Source organism: Diabrotica virgifera, chromosome 10 (genome assembly GCF_917563875.1).
Source record: "Diabrotica virgifera virgifera chromosome 10, PGI_DIABVI_V3a".
In the NCBI taxonomy this organism is placed as follows: domain Eukaryota; kingdom Metazoa; phylum Arthropoda; class Insecta; order Coleoptera; family Chrysomelidae; genus Diabrotica; species Diabrotica virgifera.
Genome location: NC_065452.1, coordinates 132,093,880 through 132,118,784, shown reverse-complemented (window position 1 = coordinate 132,118,784; position 24,905 = coordinate 132,093,880). Strand labels below are relative to the sequence as shown.

The window sequence follows — 24,905 nt, the reverse complement described above, 5'->3', positions numbered from 1 at the left end:
GTATTATGATCTATAAGTTTCATTGGTTCAAAGTACTCCTTTTTGAAAAAAAAATTGGTTTTAAAGTAATTTTTTTTGTAATTTTGAAAAAAATTTCTTTTTTACTAGATCTGTTACTAGAATCTTTTAGAATCTTCTATGAGCCCACACTTAAATCATATCAAATGAGGAACCAATTAGAGAGATAACTTAAATATCGTCCAAAAATCTTGTTATAACTCGGTAAATCATTGCAAAAAGGATTGAAGAACGTTGGTCAATAACCTTTTCCTCGTGATTGAGTTTGCCAAGATGAATTTTTAAAGCATGAGGAGGCAATACACGATATTAAAAATCACATAAAATTAAGATTTTCACTTTTACGTTAATTTTGTGTTTTCATTAATGATGGACATCTTCATTTTTCTATTTTTATAGAGTTTTGGGTTTATTATATTATAGATTATCCAGATTTAAGCCATGCGGCTCACTGTTTCTAAGGGGACAATTCACTCCAAATTTCTAGTTTCTATTTTCACTCAGATCCAGATCCCACATGTTGTCTGGAAGTTTCTTAGGAATGACACCAGTAGTAGAGAGGATAACAAATATTGTCTGGGTACTTTCCACTCTCCAATTACTCCATCTTTAAATCTCGTTATCTCTGTATTTGGTCTTTAGTGAGTGGGAATCTGATCCGATTCCCACTGATCCTCTTCCTATCGAGGAACCGTCCCTCGCCGTCTTTACCCTATTTGTTGTCTTCTTGTATTTATACTTCTAGCTCTCTCCCATAGTTGTTGTTTCTAGAATTATTTTTGTCCTCTCTGTGTCAGGTTGTGTTTCTGCTGTGTATGTGATTATTGGTATGATGACTGTTTTGTAAATTGTGCCTTTAATTTCTTTCCCGGTATTTTTATTTCTCCACATTGTTTCATTCAGGTAACTTATCGCTCTGTTTGTTTTATTCATCTGATCTTCCACTTCTGTTTCGAGCTTTCCGTAGCTAGATAGTGTCAAGCCTCGATATTTAAACTCCATCATTTCTTCTATTTGATCATCCTAATTGACATCTTGGTAGATGGAAATTTTCTATTCCTTTACCTTTCCCTCCTCAATGGAGAGAAAGGTAAAGGTCTCTTCTGGTATTGGTGGTTCATTATCGTCACCTTTAGCAAATAAGGATCAAAAGAAGTTGGCCAATTTTTCCTCCTGTGTATGTTTTGTTTTAGTTCGTTCATCTCTTTTCTTTGTCCACTGATCATTCTCCATATTTCTTTTTGTGGTCTGCAGAAGTCGTGTTGCATCGGTTTTGAGAGAAGTTCCACCAGCGTTGTCTTTTATTTTGTTTTTTTAAATAACAGTATATAGCACTTGAAGAAAGAAATGAAAAGCTCAAATATACTTAGTTACCATGGCGACCAAATAACCGATACCGAGAATTTATAAATGTTGATAAATGTATCTATATACACTCACCGGCAGAGAAAACGGGCACCCCAAAAAAAGGGTCATTTTTAATGTCTTGTATTTTCCTAAACCTGATGTCCGCTTTAGGTAATTTTTTTAATATGCTATAGCCTTATTCTTTATCAATATCGCTGTAATAATATTGTTGCTAGACAGGTACATTGTCATTGTATACAAGGTGTACGAATCAAACTGTGTTTTTTTCTCAAACTTTGGAACACCCTGTGGAATGTTCTAGCTTTTATAAAATACTAAAATTAAAACCCAACTATAGCCACAGATTTTCTTAACATTCTGTTTTTTTATTCATTCGCTTATGTTGGATAATAAAAAAGTTAGGCACTTTAACAACTACCCCTGTTTTTCGTCAATACAGGGTGTTTTTCAATAAGTACGGCAAGCTTTAAGGGGTAATTCTGCATGATAAAATAATGACAGTTTGCTTTATAAACTTATGCCCGCAAATACTTCGTTTCTGAGATAGGGGGTGTTGAAATTGTTTTTACAAACTGACGATTTATTTATTGCTCTAAAACGGTTTGTGATATGCAAATGAAATTTGGTAGATTTTAAGAGCTAGTTATTGCGCATTTTTTGGCATACAATTGAGAATTTTATATTCACCATTGGCGTGCATACGGGATATATCTAAAATATTTTTACCCGTATGCACGCCAATGGTGAATATAAAATTCTTAATTGTATGCCAAAAAATGCGCAATAACTACCTCTTAAAATCTATCAAATTTCATTTGCATATCACAAACCGTTTTAGAGAAATAAATAAATCGTCAGTTTGTAAGAACAATTTCAACACCCCCTATCTCGGAAACGAAGCATTTGCGGGCATACGTTTATAAAGCAAACTGTCATTATTTTATCATGCAGAATTACCCCTTAAAGTTTGCCGTACTTATTTAAAAACACCCTGTATTAACGAAAAACAGGGGTAGTTGTTAAAGTGCTTAACTTTTTTATTATCCAACATAAGCGAATGAATCAAAAAACAGAATGTTAAGAAAACCTGAGGCTATAGTTTGGTTATAATTTTAGTATTTTATAAAAGCTAGAACATTCCACAGGGTGTTCCAAAGTTTGAGAAAAAAACACAGTTTGATTCGTACACCCTGTATACAATGACAATGTACCTGTCTAGCAACAATATTATTACAGCGATATTGATAAAGAATAAGGCTATAACATATTAAAAAATTAATTAAATCGGACATCAGGTTTAGGAAATACAAGACATTAAAAATGACCCATTTTTTGGGGTGCCCGTTTTCTCTGCCGGTGAGTGTATTTAATTTTAATTCCATGAATTTATGTAAGACCTTCTCTGCTGCAAAACGTTCTCCATACAGATACAACAAACATAAACCTGAAGAAAAAGCTTACGTAGCTCTGTAAAGGTTAACCTTTATTTCGCACGTATGTATCTTTTATTTACTTCTTCATTTGTTTACGTTTTCGGAATCTGCCTTCTGAGAATTTCATTATTTCTCCCACTGCGTGACCCTGTACATCAAATACCAGCCGCTCTTCAATCGTGTATCGCCCTGTATGGGTAAGATACATGCAGGTAAATCTGTTGATGAGTTCAAGTTGCATTCCCTCCACCTGAGGGCGCTGCCACTACTATCTTTTCTCTTCAGCGCGGTGATGCCGGATCTTCACAAAGTACACTCTTTCAAGGAATTTCGTATATTTTACTTCTTAATATTGGAAATTTACAGAATTATGGCGCTTCTACGAGTTGTAACGTATTTTTATAAGAAATATGTAATTATATAAAGAAAATTTGAAATGATTGTCCTAAAAATAAAAGAAAGAAATCAGTTTCAAAGTAATTTTTCACCAAAGAATTGTTGCCCTGCATCTATTTTGAACAAAATTACAAATGGTACCAATTCATATATTTAATGGCAAATAAATCGTATGAAATTATACGAAGTAATTTAAATTGGAATATTGTGGACCTCTCAAATTGAACGATATTAATAAACCAATTATTTTAGTTACATTTGCGAAATTAAATAATATCAAATGGCTTTAAACCACACAATTCTCAATGATTTTTGAGTAATTTAATAAATTAAATTAATAACATGGTTTAATACTTTATTAGTAGAAGTATAGAAAAACATTTCATATATAATATATATATTTAAAGCTCAATCATTTTTGCATTTTAAATAATGTTTTGGTAAATGTGTATATTGTAATATTATTTGTACAGATTGATTTCATATTCAAAAAATTATTAAGAACGCAGATGTGGTCACTAAGATGGTGACTGGGCATGGCCATTTAAGAAACCACCTATACAAACTAGGTAACGTGAATTAACCATGGTACAGAAAGTGCGAAAAGGAAGAAGAGACTTACAAGAGACTGCCATATATGTACATCCTATGCCACCCTATGCTAAGTGATGTGAGCCACGAATTCACTGGTCAATTGAGGTTTTAACCAGAAGAGATCCTAAAACTACCAATAAGAAAATTATTGGTCTTCGTTGAGGCTACAGGACTCAATAGAGTTTAAGGGAACAAACAAGGTATGGTACAAAGAGTACACGAGCAAGTGCCAGATACTAACGAGTCTTACCTGATTTTAGAAGGAGAAGAAGTTATTGAGAAGGAAATAGTATTATTTAAGACTATTCTTGCAGTTTCAATCTACCGATCTGACCATTATCACTTCTCAGCATCTCAAGTAGTTACTCCTGAATATGTGCAGTATTTAACGAAATCCTGCTAATTAGAATGAGAGTTAAAGAAATAGTAAAGACCATTACAACCAGAAAAAAGTACATCGAATTTTATAAAGAAAATATTCGGAAGAAGACGTCTATAGTCAGAAGAAGAATATCATGGTTTAAAAATCTGAATAATAACAATCTACCCAAAGTCAGGATGCACTACTCACTAAGCTATCTCTAATATGGATAAAGTTAAGATGCAGATTCTGTCAAAATGCGAAAGGAAGGGCAGAACATATTGTCTGCCCATAATATGTTTTGCCAATGCCATAAATACCTGAAGGAAGTCTCTTTAGAACCAGATCAATATGAAATGTAGCTTCGAAACGATTAATAGGCAGAGTAATTTTCACTAAATGGTGATCCTGTAGCACGAAAAAAGGTGCCTAAAATAATCGAAAAGAACCAAGTACATGACCGTCAAAAGAACACCTGACAATGAAAATTATATCACAGTAGACAACTATACTACTGAACGTGCGGATGCCTTCACATATCTGGGCATAGAAATCAATCAAAAGAATTCCGTAAGTAGGGAAATTAATGCATGTATTTCCAGTGGGAAAAGATTGATGACATCGAAATTATTAGACAAAATACTTACTATATTGTAAGATTTGTTGGACATATCCAGAGACAAAGAGAAACAAAATCAACATAGAAAATATTACAATAGCCAATAAGAAGAGGAAAAGAGGAAGACCTATATTGAGATGGATGGATGACGTGGAAGACGACCTGAGGAGAAGAGCACAAGAGAGATGGAATGGAACGACATAGCCAGAGAAGCAAAGAGTTATGCGGGGTTATGATGCTAAAAGAAGAAGAAAAATTTTCACCAAATAAATAACTGCCTCTATAAGGGGTAGTAAGTAAATTGTAGACTTTTTTAATTCCCATTTAAATTACTTACTCTTCAGTGATTGATAAAAAGAAACTAAATAGTCCAGGGTAATAAGGTTTTTTCCATGACACTCGAGCAGCCAGGGTACTGAAGCGTTTTTTCGACAGGTAATACCTATAAGAGCAAATTGTAACTATTTCCTGCGTAGGATCTGGCGGCCATTTTTATTTATAAACAATTAAGTGTCAAAAAATGGCATGTTTCCCTTTATTTTTCAAATCAATGGAAAACAGTGAAAGTTATGGTTTTTTTAGTACAAATATCTTTGAGATTATGGAAAAAGCTTTAAAATGACATATTACAAAGTTTGATATACTCATTTATTGTTAATATAATTGCGAAAAAAGGTCGGAATTGCAAAAAAAATTAATTTCGCAATATCTATTGTAAAAATTAGTGTATAGCTTTGAAATTTTTGTCATATAAGGGTTCTTTGGTGCTTAATATGTGATAAAAATTTCAAAGTGATTCATTCAATTGTTTAAATTTTATTCAAATTTTTATCCCAGAGAGCATTTTTTTTACAATAACATAAGTCAGAAAAAAATGCCGTTAGAACCATTCCACAGGTGTCAAATGAAAGAGCATGATCTATATTTTCAACTTGGTTTAAAAAAAGTGAATAAAAAATGCATTTATTAGTAATAAATAATTATGCAAAAAGTATCGTAAATCTTTCCTTATAAACTTTTTATTTTGTTATATAAGAAATTATATATATTTATTACAATTTTTTATCAATTATGATATAAATAACATTATTTGGTAGTTGTGCACTTAAAACAGGGTAAAAAAGTTAATTTTTTTGGAAAAAGTTATTCAAAAAGTTTATAAGGAAAGATTTACGATACTTTTGCACAATTATTTATTACTAATAAATGCATTTTTTATTCGCTTTTTTTAAACCAAGTTGAAAATATAGTTCATGCTCTTCCATTTGACACCTGTGGAATGGTTCTAACGTCATTTTTTTCTGACTTATGTTAGTGCAAAAAAAATGCTCACTGAGATAAACAATTCGAATAAAATTTAAACAATTGAATGAATCGCGTTGAAATTTTTATCACATATTAAGCACCAAAGAACCCTCATTTGACAAAAATTTCAAACCTGTACACTAACTTTTACAGCAGTTATTGCGAAAATAATTTTTTTTTTGCAATTCCGACCTTTTTTCGCAATTATATTAACAATAAATGAGTATATCAAACTTTGTAATATGTCATTTTAAAGCTTTTTCCATAATCTCAAAGATATTTGTACTAAAAAAATCATAAGTTTCACTGTTTTCCATTGATTGGAAAAAAAGGGAAAAATGCCATTTTTTGACAGTTAATTGTTTATAAATAAAAATGGCCGCCAGATTCTACGCAGGAAATAGTTACAATTTGTTCCTATAGGTATTACTTGTCGAAAAAACGCTTCAGTACCCTGGCTGCTCGAGTGTCACGAACAGGGTATATTTTTGTCTTATTACTCTGGCCATACAAGTAAACAATAAAGAAGTATAGTAATTTTGTTCGATGAGATCAAACAATAGCAAAAACAAAAACAAACAAACCAGTGCAGTTGAATACCAAAGTTTTTAGTGACTTAATAAAAAAGAACTTTTGATGCAACTACGCAAGAGAAGTAAATTATTTGAGAAAACGTATGGCAGTAACTACTTCCATTGTAAAGAAAGTCTGCGCAATATAAATCCCCTATCAAAAGTTTTTAGTGGCTTAATAAAAAAGATAACTCGCCGTCGTCTCAAGAAATGCTAGAACGTCGAAATTAACATATCTATAGATATTCAACAAGTGGAATAAGACCTCTAGGTAATATAATTTGTTACTGCAGGATTTATAGGATAGTTTACCAAGACTGTTTCTATTATAAATGGAGATTTTATGGAAACATAAATATTTCTGAATTTGCGGGTGACGCTTTTTTCGATCTAACACCAATAAACTTGAGAAGTTGATGAATTGCGAAGAGAGAAATCAAAATAAGCATAAATAATATCGATGGCTTAAAGCACACTTATTGTATGTCCGTGCATGTACTTTTTGAGAAAATCGAGTTTGAATGTTTAAGCTCCTATAGTACAGCGATATAGCGCACAGTTTTGAAATGTCATTTATACCACAACAAACGCGTTAGGAGTTAGGACATGCAATGTCTGTGCAGGATGATAAACTATTAGGAGGTCATTAAGGTACAGTGCATAATTCAATAATAAAAAAAATGGACATACAATAAGTGTGCTTTAAGCTATAGATATGTAAATCGCATACAATAGGGAACTTGCATAAAATTTTAAATTCGAAAAAAAAAAATGGTATAAATCACAACAGAACATAATTTAGAACCTGTATCAAAGATAAAAAAGTTTTGTTTGTCTTTCGTTTGGCCCCTAAACACGACTAAAAATTCAACTTATACCAGCCACCCCAAAACGCGTCGTGACGTCACAGGGTTGTATGTTTACATTCTACACCAATTGTATATATAATTTTAAATTGGACATTATAAACGTCAGTAAAAAATACAGTTATGTGACGTTAAAAGTGTTTTTGATCGTTTGAACTATTCATACAAAATTTGTACTTTTACAAATTTTCAATGGTAAACCTTCTTTCATTTCCTTCAAAAACTGTATGAAACTCCAATCTCAACAAACTGGTATATATTATTACGACATACGATAAATGTCATTAGAATATTAATATTTTTCCTTTATGTCCGACGACGAGCTGAAAAAATACCCAAGTAGGTGGAGGCCAATAAACTAAAGAAGAAGAAGAAGAATATACGTAAATATAACCATAAACAGAACCACATAGTTAAACTCTGTGACGTCACGGGTCGTTTGAACTATTTAAAAATAAAGAAGACTTTAAATTTGTACTTCTAAGTTATTATGAGTTTTTGAAGCGTGAAATTTTGTAAATCTCATTTTTATACAAAACTGAACATTATTATGTAATAAAAAAATATGTGCAAGTTCCCTATGGTGGTAGAAGTACAGAAAGAAGTATGCTTAGTTGGTTCTTAAAATTTACGAGTAAAAATCCTATCGTTTAAACTGGATTCAAGGATAATCAAAAATGACCGAAAAACCCATTTTGTTGGATATATCAACTGTTATATTCTTAGAGACCTTTATATGGATTATCCTCTAACAGCAATTACACATACTAACTCAAAATTTGGACGTTAGCAAGATTGTTTTAGAGCGGATGGATCTTGTGTCGAGCAAATCTAAGAGTGGAAGTGGAGGTGGAGCCAAACTTATTCAACTTGTTTGAAGTCTATGTTAGACACGGTTTCTACTTTGTAGCATCCTTTTTCTGTTGTGAAAAATGTGAAAAGTTGTATCAAGAAGACAACGAAAGCCAATACCGAGAAATTGCGGACGAACTACTGCACAGTTGAATGCAGCCAGACGACCAAAATGGATGGAGGCTTGGAGACTGTGGAAAAAATCGACTTTAATAAATCAAGCACAAAAGCATGGTCCTTAAGCCTACTCACTGTTAAAAATTTGTGACAAGCCAGCTGTTTGTCGTAAATATTTGCGTGCTCGAGGTAAATTGTGCTAATGTGGACGTGTTCGTCGCATAAATCGGACGCAAGAATTTTCGATGCACACAACGCACACGCTCGATGGTATTCATTGATCTTGAGAAAGCATATGATAGAGTTCCTCGAGAGATTCTGTGGTGGGCACTCAATAAGAAAGGAGTCTCTGGTGAATATGTAAAGATTGTGAGAGATATGTATGAGGGAGTAACGAATAGTGGTAGGACAGGTGTGGGAGAGACTGATAAATTTCAGGTGAAAGTAGGATTGCACCAAGGCTCGGTGCTTAGTCCTTATTTATTCTCATTAGTTTTGGACCAGATAGCAGCGAAACTACAGGGTAGCATTCCATGGTGCCTAATGTACGAGTATGCTGATGATGTAGTGTTAATAGGAAATAGTGAAAGAGACTTAGAACAAAAACTAGAACAGTAGAGACAAGCTCTGGAGGAAAAAGGTTTAAAACTTAGTAGGACAAAAACAGAGTATTTGGAATGTTTATTTAAAGATGGAGTTACTACAAATAAAATGGCATCTTTGGATGGTGAAATGATTGTGAAAAGCAATAGTTTTAAGTACCTAGGATCGGTATTACAGAGTAATGGAGAAATAGATGAAGATGCATGCAGTAGAATTAGGGCTGGATGGATGAAGTGGATAGAAGCGAGTTGTGTGTTGTGTGACAGAAAAATTCCAATGAAGCTGAAGGGAAAATTCTATAAAACAGCCATAAGACCGGCTATGATATACGGAACTGAAACTTGGGCAGTGAAAAAGAAAGAGGAACAACGAATGCATGTGGCGGAAATGAGAATGCTTAGATGGATGAGTGGAGTGACAAAGAAGGATAAAATTAGAAATAAGTGGGACCTGGGGAATGACCTGGGGGGAGACGATAAGGCAGGACATGTTGGTAAAGGGGATTAACATTGATATGACCCAAGATAGAATTGTGTGGAGAAATGCAATTAGGAAAGCCGACCTCGCATAGAGATACGGCAAAGAGAATGATGACAACGCACACGCTCCATCGTTTGTCGGTTTTTGAGCGAAGATCAAAGGATTTGCATCGCATACGGTTTGCAGTGTGGACGTTGCGTTATTTACTCCACACAATCTGAACAGACGCGCACAACGAACGATAAACAAATTTTTGGTGGTCGAGCAGTTAGATCTGCCACGCAAATTGTTGCGACGAACCATTAATTCAGTATGCACGGAAAAATTTACCAGTGAGAACGCGGCTTTACTTAGAAAACTTGATAATAGACATCCAACTAGAGACAAGGTACCAATAGTTTCCAACAGAGTGGCCTTCCACATTGTAGCAACCTCACACCTTGAGATCGTGACCACACCACAAAAGTAAAACAAGAACTAAAAATACTAAAGTCTGCTACTCAAACACAAATCGCCTCAGCGATATTAGAAATTAATTCTGGAAGAACACAGGGTTCAGGGTTTCAATAAAATCCATACAGAATTTTTACTTCACTGTGGCAAATATGCTAGGAAATGACTGGCTGATTTCTATACAGATATTTTAAAATCAGGAGAAATCCTCTACTCATTTATAAAGGTCCTCCATTGTAGACATATTAAAACAAGGAAAGGCAAATGATCAGCCTTTAAAGTACTGACAGATTGCACTGATGAGCTGTGTCTATAAACTGTTGGAACGCTGAACCTACAACAGAATTAGTTGATACCCATTGCGCAAGCAGGATTTAGACCTAACCGCAGTTGCACAGATCAGATCCTATCCCTAACAACACATATTGAAGCAAGTTTTCAAAGAAAGCTAAACATCCGCTGCCTTCATTGACCTTTCAGCTGCATACGATACCGTCTGGAGACAAGGACTAATCTGAAAACTACTCCGTGCCTTTTAGTGTCAAAAAATAACTAAACTCATTGATAGCATGCTTACCGACAGTCCAAATGAACTTCAGCAAATGGCTAATAAATAAGAAATCCAAAACCCAAAATACGAGGAACAGAGATGGAATTTCTAAGGAGAAGCTGCAGAGTAACAAGAAGAGATAGAATAAATAACATAGAGACTAAGAAAAGAATTGGAATGAACTCAGATATAATAGACTACATAGAACAGGAGAGATTAATCCGGTGCGGACATGTCAGAAGAGTAGACAAAAAACGTTGGATAAATAGAATAACAGAGTGGAACCCGATGGGAAGAAGGAATAGAGGCAGACTCTGTAGGTCTTTCAGAGATGAAGTGGACGAAGCAATGTAAAGAAGAAATCTGCAGGAAGGGGATTGACAAAACAGAAAGAACTGGAGAGAACGGTTGAGTGAAGGAATACAGTGAAAACTGTGGAAATCCTTAGTACGAGTATATTACCTATATACAGGGTGACGATTAGTAGGGTAAAGCTCAATAGCTCCGCTATAGTAATAGATAGCAATAAAAGTTAATAACAAAAATTTTAGCCACCTTTGAGCTTCACATTACAAAATTAGTTAGAATGTTACAGGGTGTTCGATAACACAGTGACAGACCAAACTTATGTTTTTTTTAAATGTAACACCCTATATTTTATTTTAAATTAGAAATCCTGTTAACTTCTCCATCACAAAAATATAAAGGTTTGTTATGTTATATAGGGTATTTACAAAGTTATAACCAATTTTATATGAAAATCGTAACAAGTTCAACTCCCTGTATAAATAAAAATAAGCAAAACAACAATGGTTTATTAATGCCATATTTTTTAACGTATTGTCACAATTTTCAAGAATGGTCGATATTGCTAATTTTCTTTATACCAAATACAGGGTGAGTCAAAACGCAAGTACATTATTTTCTCAGTAATTTTAAATGGAACACCCTGTATTTTATATCACTATTGAAAAGTACCATTACCGTACTTTAATTTTTAGATAACATTCCCTATGTCTAAATTTATTAGTTTTCGAGATATTTTCATTTTTCAATGGACCAGTAGCGTGGCCACCCAAATCACCAGAATTTAATAAACTGGACTGATTTTTTTGGGGTTACGTTAATAATGAAGTTTATAAAATACCTCCAACAACAAGGGATGAGATGAAAAATAGAATACAAAATGTATTTCGATGTGTTAATTTACAAATGCTCCGTAGAGTAAGTAGCTCATTCAATGATCGTTTTTAGGCGTACATAAATGTGTTAGGAGATAATTTTGAACACCTTATGTAATTAAATATTAAAAATATTTTATTAAAAGTAGCTTCTTATTTTTTCAGACATGTTTTTTGCAAAATGTATTACTGATAAATTATGTTTCGTTCTTTATTTGTTACATTGTTACATTTACATACAAAAGTAGTGTTTAATTGTCTTCACAAAATATTGTATTTTGTGTTTGTGTGTTTTTTTGTAAAATTTATTACTAATTTTCTTTGTTTATTTGTTGCATTTACATAAAAAGATAGTTTTTAATTGTTTCAAGAATGTTGCATGTAGTGGTTGTGTTTTTGTTTGTAAAATGTATTACTAATAAATTATTTTTATTTCTTTATTTGCTACAGTGTTACATTGATTACCGGATTGATAATAATCGGTAATCTTCAATTATTGTCAATTCAGTCATGGCTTACTTAAAATTAGGTAAATTTAAACACCTAAAATAATTTGCTCTGAAAAATGAAAATATCTCGAAAACTAATAAATTTGGGCATAGGGAATGTTGTATAAAAATTAAAGTACGTTAATGTTACTTTTCAATAGTGATATAAAATACAGGGTGTTTCATTTAAAATTACTGAGAAAATAATGTACTTGCGTTTTGACTCACCCTGTATTTGATATAAAGAAAATTAGCAATATCAATAATTCTTAAAAATTTTGACAATAAATAAAAAAATATGGCATTAATAAACCATTGCTGTTGTGCTTATTTTTATTTATACAGGGAGTTGAACTTGTTACGATTTTCATACAAAATTGGTTATAACTTTGTAAATACCCTGTATAATATTACAAACCTTTATATTTTTTTGATAAAGAAGTTAACAGGATTTCGAATATAAAATAAAATATAGGGTGTTCCATTAAAAAAAAACATAAGTAACATTCTAACTAATTTTGTAATGTGAAGCTCAAAGGTGGCTAAAATTTTTGTTATTAACTTTTATTACTATCTCTTACTATAGCGGAGCTATTGAGCTTTACCCTACTAATCAATCACCCTGTATATTTTATTGTATGCGACACGCTAAATAAATAAAATAAAAAAGACACTCTTACTATCTACTTACTGTATACGTTATCAGATATACAAGTTTTATACGTCTTTGCCTTTGCCACAGTTGATTTCGCTTCCCTTTTGGCAGCTATTCCTTAATAAAAATACAGGAAAAGTCTGGTACACAGTAAATCACGATGTGTAGTTGCCCGTGAAAATTTCATAAATCTAATATCACTCCACTAATTTAATTTATTCACAATATCTAAACGGATGTCCATCTAATGCGGGCCAGATTTTGACATTTCGACGAATTTCCCAGCAAAACTCTGGATCTGTAATTGAAACGAAATGAAATTGTAGTCATATACTGTCGAGATTTTCTGATCCAACGAAATTTGTGTCCAGACACGCGGAAAGAAAAATACAATTTAGGGAAGCACAGATTGTCAATTACCTATACCATTTTTTCGTTAATATTCTGCATGCAGTGGAAAATTGACGATTTCACAAAATTAAAAATCGTACAAATGTGGCTAAATATTGCGCTGAATGGACAACTGTTGGATGATGCGAATACGAAAAATTTTTAGTAAAATTTAAATTTAAGACAACTCAACATTTATTTAATCAATTTAGAAGTTACATACTTAAGTCCTAAAAATAAAATTTTAATGTTTTACAAGTCAGAACAAACAGAAAACTTTCTTTCCTATATAGGTCTTTTTTGGAAGTTGTTTGTTGTTATAACTCGTCGTCTTATTAAGAAGATCAATGTAAGACTTCTTACATTGTCTTGTCAGGGAAGATGATAGGTAAATTATTGTACTTTTGGTAGCATTGCGAAGCATTTCATAACAACTGTGGATTCCTGTCCATTGGCGAATATTACGCAATCATGATATCTTTTTATGTTCTAGGCCTCTCTTACCCTCCATCTTTTCTTCTACTACTATTTGCTGGAAAGTGTATCGTTCTCCTCATATTATGTGCCCTAAATATGCAGTCTTCTTACTTTTTGCTTCCTCATTTCTGACTGTCCTTCCATTAATTCTAATCATACGGCACAGGCACCACGTTTCAAAAACTTTAATTTTATTAGTGGACCTGGCCTTTAACGTCCATGCTTTCATTTCGCACAAGAGAACATGCCAAACGTAACACTTTTTATTATTAATTTGGTGGCTTTGGTAAAGACCAATTAGCCAGACAATTTTTACATCTAAGTATAATATTGCATAACTAGAATATATGATATAAGTATAAAACATTTACATATATTTAACTAACATATTAAAACTATATTATATCTAGATATAGTATATGCACATGCACACACATACGTATACATATATAGGGTGAGGCAGATAAAGGGCCTATTAGAAATATCTCGAGAACTAAAGGCAACTGAATTATGAAAATTGGAATAAGGGGGTTTTGAAGACTGATCTATTTAATGAAAATATTTGCATCGATTTGGTACTTCCGGTTATACCGGAAGTTGTTTATAACTTCGTTTTTTTTAATGGGACACCCTGTATATTTTTACATTTTTGGATTCTCCTCGATTTCTTCTTTCTTAAAATATAAGGTTTTGTAACATTATACAGGGTAGGTTAAAAGATAATTACGTTTTCTTATTAATTTCGTAGTAATATTTACACCCTGTAAGATTGTAGTAGTTTGACATAATAAACTCTATTTATGTTCAAATTATTTTTAATATAGTCTACTATTGTTAACAATTATTAAAGCTAAATTTTTAATTTTAGTATACAGGGTGGGTCGAAACTCGGAATGAGTATTTTCTGAGTTTTCTTGAATGGAACACCCTGTATTTTAGTATTGTAATGAAATAATATTTCATGGTACTTTTTTACTTCTTAAGCATTCCCTATACCTAACTGCTTTAATTTGGACCTAATTGTTAATCGCACCAACAATCTTAACTTCAACGGTATTTTGATACCTCAACCATTATTGGCAATTTTAAGTATCAGTCTAGATTAATATGTATTTATTTACAAAAAATTTTTTGTGATTGAATATTTTCACGACCAGACTAATACAATTTCACCTATTTTGTGTTGCAAGTAATGTTAAGCCTGAATCACCAATAACTCACAAATTAAAGCAGTTAGCTTTAGGGAATGCTTAAGGAATTAAAAAGTACCATAAAATAACATTTCATTACAATACTAAAATACAGGGTGTTCAATTTAAGAAAACTCAGAAAATACTCATTCCGAGTTTCGACCAACCCTGTATACTAAAATGAAAAATTTAACTATACCAATAACTCTTAACAATAGTAGAGTATATTAAAAATCATTTGAACATTAATAGAGTTTATTATGTCAAACTACTACAATCCTACAGGGTGTGAATGTTGCTAGGAAATCAATAAGAAAACGTCATTATCTTTTAACCTACCCTGTGTAATATTACAAAATCTTTGATTTTAAGAAAGACGAAATCGAGGAGAATCAAAAAATGTAAAAATATATAGGGTGTCCCATTTAAAAAAACGAAGTTACAATCAACTTCCGGTATAACCGGAAGTAGCAAAGAGACCAAAATAGTTTCATTAAATAGTTTATACCTCAAAACCCTTGTATTCCAATTTTCATTATTCTCTTAGCTTTAGTTCTCGAGATATTTCTAATAGGCCCTTTATCTGCCTCACCCTGTATAAACACATACATTTTCACAAGCCACATTTTGAAAGCCTCAAATTTCCTGGAGGTAACGTCTGTGAGTCTGTGAGAGACCACGACTCAACTCCGTACAATGGTATAGGGAAGATATAATATCGTAGTAGCCTGATTTTTATGGGTATTGATAAATCATGACATTTAAATAGCTTAGCCATTTTTTGAAATACAGATCTTACTTTCTTTATCATCCTACATTAGATTTCTAGGGAATGGCCCCAATTTCATTGACGTTCGTACCAAAGTACGAACACGGTGTATGTTTTTACTCTTTCTATTCTTTGACCGTTCACACTGATTCGTCCAAATCTCTTTCGCCGCTATAATTTCTTTAGAAATTTTATGGTTTATATTTCTGTAAGTTATTTAATTTTGAGAAGTTTTTTACATACATTAAATACCAAGTGTTCTGTTCATTCAAAATAATCTGCAGAATATTTTTAATAATTGTTTTTATCCACTTCCATTTTAAACTATGCTCTGTTTTTAAACCAGGAGGAGTAATTCAAATTTACCGCTCCGTACCTAATCCTTTGTAATTGGTCCAACCTCAGGCAAGTTTACTCCACTGTTATGAAATTTTGACACTATTGACATTTATGAAATTATGACACTATTGGCATTTCTTCTTCTTCTTAGCAGAATAACAACAAGGTTTTAGGTCGGGAAGGTCATGCACTGACGCTAAATTTATAATAAGTCAAGTTCAAGAAAAATCGTTGGGATACAACAAACCGGCATATTTATGTTTCGTGGACCTTAAGAAAGCATTTGACAGGATCAAATAAAAGGACTTTACCCATTTGTTGTACTCAAGAGAGGTACCTCTAGGAATAATTAAAACGACCGAAAACATCTACCAGAACAACACAATAAAAGTAAAAGTGGAAGATGAACTAACTGACCCAATTGAAGCCGACAACGGAATAGGACAGGGGGATTCCTTGAGTCCTTTATTGTTCAACCTGATCATGGACGAAATAATAAAAAAAAGTAAGAACTAAAAAAGGATACCAAATGGGAGAAAAACAACTTAAAATAATCTGCTATGCAGACGATGCAATAATAATCTCTCAAAGTGAAGATGATTTACAACGTATGCTGCACCAATTTAACATCACCGCCAGAAAATTATTTAACATGTTAATTTCCCCAAAAAAGGCAAACTGCATGGTAAAATAAGATGTAAATTGGAGCTGGAAAGTCAGATAATAGAACATGTGATGGAGTTTAAATATCTAGCCATCACCGTATCTAGCTACGGAACGGAGGGCTCGAAACGGAAGTGGAAGATCAAGTGAATAGAGCAAACAGAGCCACAGGTTTCCTGAATGAAACAATATGGAGAAATCAAAATATCCGAAAAGAAATAAAAGGCAGAATTTACAAAACAGTGATCATACCAATAATGGCATACGCGGCAGAAACACGACCCGACACAGAGAGAACAAAAAGATTGCTCGAAACAGTGGAGATGAAAACCCTTCGAAAAATCAATGGTAAGACTCTATGGGACAGAGCTAGAAGTACAGATATACAGCGAGAGACGGTTCCCCAATAGGAGTTTAAATATTTAGGCATCACACTATCTAGATACGGAAGGCTCGAAAGGGAAATGGAAGATCAAGTGAATAGAGCAAACAGAGCCACAGGTTTCCTGAATGACACAATATGGAGAAATAAAAATGTCGGAAAAGAAATGAAAGGTAGAATTTACAAAACAGTCATCATACCAATAATGACATACGCGGCAGAAACACGACCCGACACAGAGAGGACAAAAAGATTGCTCGAAACAGTAGAGATGAAAACCCTTCGAAAAATCGGTGGTAAGACTCTATGGGACAGAGCTAGAAGTTCAGATATACAGCGATAGACGGTTCCCCAATAGGAAGACGATCAGTAGGAAGATCACGAAAACAATGGAACGACAACTTACTAGAGGCATATTGAAAAAACAGACAGATTCATGTCTATACAAAAAGAAGAAGAAGAAGACGGCATTTCATAGCTTAATTAAGTTTAATTGGCGATTTTTTGTGTTTTCTGCGTTATTCCTTTAATTTTTAGTCTGTTTGTATATTATAAAAAGCAGTTGTTTTTAGAACTCTTTAGCGACGTATTAGTATAATATAATAGTTGTGGATTACCGTCGAATGCTGACATAATCAACCAAACAAAAAATAAGATGTATTTGGTGATTTTTCTAGTGACTTTCTTGAGTTGGATCTGTCTTTTTAGTTTACTCCTCCTGGTTTAAAAACAAAGCATAGTATCTATATAAAACATATCCCCTGGTTTCTCTTTATTTATTGTTTCACTGACTGCAAATATTGTTGAAAACTATGATAGATACGTCATAGTAATAAATACCATCTATTACTTCCCTGTTAATTAATGTTTTGTGTAACAGCACAATGTACAACTTGTATATTGAGCAATCCACCCCTCCCTTTCTCAATGCGGTCCGATACCACTACCCGTCGGATGAAGAATCTTCAACATCGGCAACACTGCCTCCATGCATAGCATCTGGCCATGGGCAACTACATCTACACGTTTCGGTCTTGTTCTTCACCTTTCAGTCAGTGGATCGGGCTAAAAGTGTGGTTGTAACGTTTCTTCGTTGTTTCTTCAGTAGATCTTCAATTAGTTGTGTAAAGTGATTTTTGTGTCACTTGTGCGTGTGTTCCGTTATTGATAGTTCTCTACGATGTGTGCTAGTGATTTTATTAAGTGATTATTGTGATGATGGATAACAATTATGCGGAGAAGAGTGAGTCTTCCTTTTTATTAATTACATACTTGCAAAGGGAATAATATCAAGTTTTATTGAAATAAAATCGAATATTATCATTTATCATGGTCCGATCAGTAATTCTTCTTCGGTAGTTAAAATTTATTCTGGTACTTGGTACTAACGATACATCTACAGATGGGAGTTTTGAATTGAACGGTCTTGTATTTACAGTTAGCTATCTGCGAACATCAGGGCATAGGTATTCTCTGCGGCTTCGTTTTCTAAAAATCATGCTCTGGTAATACTGATCTTTTACTGATATTAATAGTTTATAGATCGATAGATTATTTTATTGTCAACTTCTTTCTTGACGATTCCTTTCTTCGCGATCGTTGAGTTCACCAGTCAATAACCAGTTTAGAGAGATAGATAACATTTAGATAGATAGTTAAAAACAACCGCTAATTATAATATTTTTAACTAATGGGCTAATTAAGAATGGATTTTATTATTAACCAGTCGTAATATGATCAGGGATAAACCTATGATTTTCGTGAGTCCACTTTTTAATAGGAATTTTTGGCTTTTTGGATACTAAACTAACTCTTTGAATGGTAATGTTGTTAATTAAATAAACTCTTAGTCATTCATTATGGATATTTTATTTTAAAATATTAGTCATATTTTTCTTGTTCACTGTTGCGTTATCTAAATCTGCATTTTGAGTAGAATAAGAAATATCTCTAAATATTAAAAAAATATATCAATATTCTTTGCCGTCGGTAACATCAACATCTTTAGGTGGTTTGGTCTTAAACTTTACCATTTATCTCCTTTCTCTTTCATTATACATTTTCGGTCATTTTTTGGGACTCTACTTATTCCTACAAATCCTTTTCCCTGACTTGTTTTCCGTTTCATTCAATTTCTTTTTATTAGCTTTTCTTGTACTTACATTTTGTTTAAGTATTTATAATTGTAGTGTTTTTATTTCTGCTCTAGAATGGGACCTAAGCATCATTTCGTGCGATTTTTTCCTATTTGTTTCTTGCAGGTTATTTTCCAAAATTTTACTGCATTAATTATTTGATTATATCCCTGTCTAGATGGTTCTGTAATATATATGTGAAGCACCTGTGCTAATAACGATTTTTAAGCATTTATTATATCAAAATAATTGAAAAGAATTATTTTTGGATTGTGGAAAGAATATCTACAAGACAAAACGCAACAAAAATATGCAAGATACAGAACACAGAGAATAAAAGGTAAAGAAATAGTCAAAAATGGGAAACAGAAAATCCAGGAAAAGTTTGGAAAAAAAATGGAAGAAAACAGTAAAGATAATGTAAAATTGTTTTACAGAACACTGAAAACCCGATGAAGCAACAAAGAAATTAAATTAAAACAATTAATGACCAAAAGCGAAACAATATTAACCGATGACAAGGATATAATGGAAAGATGGAGAGAACATTTCGAACAACTATTGAACGGAGAGCAAGGAAAAGCAAAGGAAAATGAAAATAACGTAATTGGCGGATCAGAGGAAAACACGTAGGAAACAGAAGCTATACAGGTAGAAGAACTAGAGGAAGCAATGGGGAAGAAAAAGACTGGGAAAGCTTGGGAAAACTGGGAATCAAAGAAAAGATCATTTACATACATTCTAAATCCAATATGAAAGCAAAAACATATTGCCTAAAGAATGGTCAACTGCAATAATTTCTAGTGCAAAAGAAAGGAAACAAGAGACTGTCAGAACTGTAGAGGCATATCCCTATTATGTGCAGCAGAAAAGCTATACGAAATAATAATAGAAAGAATAGAAATAGTACAAACTAAAGAAAATACTAAGTGGATTCAGAAAAAGACAGATACAAAAAGTAAACAATGAAATAAGAAGGAAAATACAAAGGTTAAAGACAATGATACAAGGAAATAGAAAAATGTGATCATAAGCATAACCTATTCAATCTTCACAAATAATACAAATAATACATTAAACAACCATAGAGACACCAAGAACTTCTTGCTTGACTTCTTCAATGAGTTAAAAACGTTTACTATTCTCCTTTCTCTTGGACGTATGTACTTAAAATTCATAAATTTAACTACTATGTCTCAAAAAAAAATTTTAGTAAAGTTTGCACCCTCTTTACTTGTTTAATACATCAAGTGCTCATAATGTTATGTCATTTATAGACTTTTTCCATTATGTCTGTACATAGTGCCTTTTTCCGCTTATTAGATTTTTTCTATAGTATTTCTTACTATTTTGTTTATTAGGTAATAACTGAAATTTCATTATCACTGCAGATTACTCAGAATTTTTTACTTCCATTACATTTAACTTGTTTCTATTACACTGTTTCTTTGATTTTTATTTAATTTCCTTTTTATTAATATTTATATTTTAGAGTAGATCAGAAATTTTACAAAATGCTTAAAAAGTCAGACTTTTCATCCCTTCATTTAATCGTTTCGTATATTTTTCACTTACTTTTTATTTAGCATGTTTTAAAGTAGTTCTCTTTTAATCCCGTTGATCATAGTTTTGATTTGAAAAAAGTATACAATGATCTCAAGAAGGCACTTTTTTCGTACCGTATTAACCTACCCTACTAATATAATAGTGCTTGCTATTATACTAAACCAGCCATTTTCGGAACTTCTTAATACACAGGTAGAATTTTCTGTGCATAGGGTTCAACAGAATTTGAGCTTGAAAGTTTGTGTGATGTTTTAATCTAGAAATTTTGTATAAATAGTGCGTTGCAAGTCATAAGAGATCGGTAAACCCAAAATTATGCAGTATATCTTCATTGGAGAGCAACAATAAACAAATTATGAACATGACATTATTAGTTCTAACATGACAATATTGAAGTTAATCCTTTTTCTTGGAGCGCCATTTGTTGGTGCTCTGAATATCCTATATTGGATGTTGCAAACCAGGTTCTTAATAAAGTTGAGGCAACCAAGATGTTTGCTGAGATAATCATGTATACCTGCATTATCAAGATAACGTTTTGTGTGGACCTACCTATGAAGAGCTGTAAACTTTGGGATTCACATCTCTTATAATTTGCAATGTCTGTACTTTTTCTTTGCTTACTCCTAACTTTAGTCTTATTAACACTACGGTATATAATATTAGTATAAGGGTAGGTACTTACAATTTCAACGGGAAACGCTTTCACGAAGAAGGCAATAAATTTGTGGAATTTGTAGCTGAAGTTGTGTAATTTCGAAAAACGTAGCTATCGAAAAGAAGTATGTAGTTTTAAACGTCTTAAATCGTTTGTAATGTGAAAGTATTCAGCGTTTTTTAAGTATATTTCAAATACCTTTATTTGTTGTCAAAACTCAGAATCCAAATTTCATGTTATAGGTTTTGAAGCTTAGGCTCTAAAAATGTAAGTTCCATAGTGACCTATCTATCAATGAAAGTAATCAATGTTATTGATTTCATGAGAATAGTAAAAAAGGCAAAAATTGCGTAACATTTATTTATTTAACAGCTTTATATCCAAGTGACACCAGTATCACTTGGAGCAACTCAAATATTGCAACTTTTCATGCAACCATAACTTGTGGTCTACTTACAATAAAAACCTGGTCCGGCTTTAATGTACTTTCTTTTAACGTAGATAAAACAGTAGCATTATCCTATAAAGGAGCTCCTCAACCGTTGCTTCTTAATAACAGCCAGATCAGTACCGTTGATTCTGTAAAATTTCTTGGTATTTTTTTTAGACAGCAACCTTAGATGGTCCCTTCATATCAATTTTTTAAGTAAGAAGCTAGCCCAGCTTGCTATTCTATAATATCTGTCGAAAGAAATCAATTTAGTCTCATTTTCGATATGGTCTTCTTTTTGGGGTTCTAGTACAGCTGCCCAATCTGATGTTATTTTTAAATTATAAAAAAGAGCACTACGGATATCTGTTTGGCCTCAGAAGAACAACACATTGCAGAAACTACTTCAAAAATACGGAATTTTAACACTTCCTTCTTTATATATTTTAAAAACAGTTTGCATAATTTGTAAACATTGCATGTATTTTCAGCAAGACCTAATTATCACTACTCCACCAGAAAGTCAACTTTTGATGTCTATTTACCGATCCCGTCCACTGAGTTGGTAAAGAAATCTATATTATATTCTGAAAAAAAAACTATACATACAACCATCTCCCTTCACAACTTAAATCTGCAACATCTTTCCCCAAGTTCCGTAAAATGTCTAAAGCCTATCTATCTGAAAGACCATATTATTCAGTAGAAGAGTTTCTTAATTAATTAACTAAGAAATTACAGTAGGTACCCTTATGTAGTTACATAATACATATGTAGTATTTTTATTTATATTTGGGTGTCACATGCAGCATGCAGCAGCTTAAACTTATTAGTTCATAACGTTGTATTATGCATGCAATTTGCAATTTATATAAATTTTGCACTATATTATTTTTATTTTACTTTATTAACTTGTATTTTTTTAATACTGACGATTTATGACTCTTTGTAAGCTTTGTCCATAAATTTGTAAAATTTTCAATGATAATAAAGCATATTTTTTTTCTATTCTAGATACTGATAACAAAATTGACTGATTGTCAGCTGAGTCACTGAGCTTTTTACACATAGTTTCAAAAGTTATGCATCACCTAAAATTATTCGCATTTTCATAGTTGATTTTTTCGTGAACAGATTAACGGATTCCGCTAAATTTTTTTTATTAGGTATTTTAGATTTTTTTGGTATTTACACAGTTGGGCAAAGGTTTACTCAAATTTCTTTTTTGAACTTATACCGGGTGGAAGAAAAGAAATGTTTTTCTTATGTTAAGTTTGAGGCACCCTGTAGGGAGGGACAGGGAGGACAAGATATAAGTATGAGTATACATCGAAATCGTATTGTAGTCTTGTGTTTTGTGAACATTTTACTTTTGAATGTCCCGGATATCTTTAGAAACAAAGGAAATAGACGGTTTTGTTATTTTACATGACGTGTTTTAACTGAAACAAAACTAAAACTAAACTTTAAAAACAGAAAGGCACATAACGTTAACAATTCTGGTCGACACCTTAAGTTATTTGACGACCAAGTGAGCGATATGCACAGCGCAACAGAGCGCTGATATTGTTTAATGGAGGCTCTGTGATGTTTTGTGGTGGAATTTCCTTGAAACTAAGTACGGATTTGGTGTCTACGTAGAGTCTCTTTAAATAGCGAGAGGTACATTTCACATATTTTCTTTCTTTGAACACGTTGTTCCTTTCGTACTTACATAGGAAATAATTTCAGCTTTGTTTATGATAAGACATGGCCTCCACACGTATCGCATGTCGTCAGTTAAAACACATGAGGAGCAAAACACATATTGACGAGGAATAAAGGCAGTTTTTTGTTTTTATTCGATTCAGAGTAGTGAAGCCATCTTCAGTGAAGCTATGCAGTCACAACTCTGAAACGAACATTAACAACCATGCCTATTTAAGGGAAACCATCGCCATAGAATGATTCCACCTTTTGAAACGCAATCTAGCGACATCTCTCGCAAAACGAGGAAAACAACGAAAAGCCCTAGATACAAAGTTTACTACTTTTTAAACAATTAGAATAATTGAAATAAAAATATAATAAACAATATTTTAAATCTAAGACTTTTCGTTAATAAACTGCTTTCTGGCTGCATCCTGTATCCCTGGCTTTTACAATATATAAGCACAAGAGACGACGAAAATAGGAGAAAGCAAATAGAGGACACTTTGGCCACGCATTTACCTTCTCTTCGTCTAGGAAAAGGACCGAAAGACTGTTTCTAAATACTCAAATCTGAGTAAAGATGAAAAAGAATAAAGGCAGTTTTTGTTTTTATTCGATTCAGAGTTGGACCACTATCTCCATGTAGCTATTTCAGCATCCCATGCATCTTCAGTGAAGCTATGCAGTCACAACTCTGAAACGAACATTAACAACCCTGCCTATTTAGGAGACATATTGAGGAGTTATTAAAGATATCACAGAAACTAAAAAAATAAAATGTTCACAAAATATGAGACTACAACATAATTTTGATGTATAACCACCTTTGTACCATTTCCTCTCTTAAGGGTGTTTCAAACTTTTGTTTCAATTAAAACACATGTTAAAGAATAAAACGGTCTATTTTCTTTGTTTGTGAATATATTAGGGACATTCAAAAAACAAAATGTTCACAACACATAATACTACAATACGATTTCAATGTATACTCACACTTGTACCTTGTTCTCCCTACAGGGTGTCTTAAACCTAACATAAGAAAAGCATTTCTTTTCTTCCACCCGGTATAAGTACAAAAAATAAGTTTGAGTAAACCTTTGCCCAAGTGTATAAATGCCAAAGAAAAATCTAAAATAATAAAAAAAATTAACGGAATCCATTAAGCTGTTCATAAAAGAATCAACTATGAAAATGAGAATAATTTTTAACTTCTGAAACTATGTTGAGATATTGTGTGTCCCTGTCTAAATTCTATTCTACACATTAATAAAAGCAGTGTATTTCTAAACCAAAAACAGCAATC

General features: G+C 32.5%; 1 protein-coding gene across 6 annotated transcripts in view; it reads left to right on the top strand.

The window, feature by feature from the left end:
- The first annotated feature begins 18,164 nt into the window (after positions 1–18,164).
- Positions 18,165–24,905, top strand: part of LOC114335105 (latrophilin Cirl) — an 826,147-nt gene continuing 819,406 nt past the window's right edge. For all 6 annotated transcript variants that reach the window (XR_007701173.1, XM_050663557.1, XM_050663553.1 and 3 more), the window contains exon 1: positions 18,165–18,364. The gene's annotated coding sequence lies outside the window, so the exon portion shown is untranslated. The remainder of the gene's footprint in view (positions 18,365–24,905) is intronic.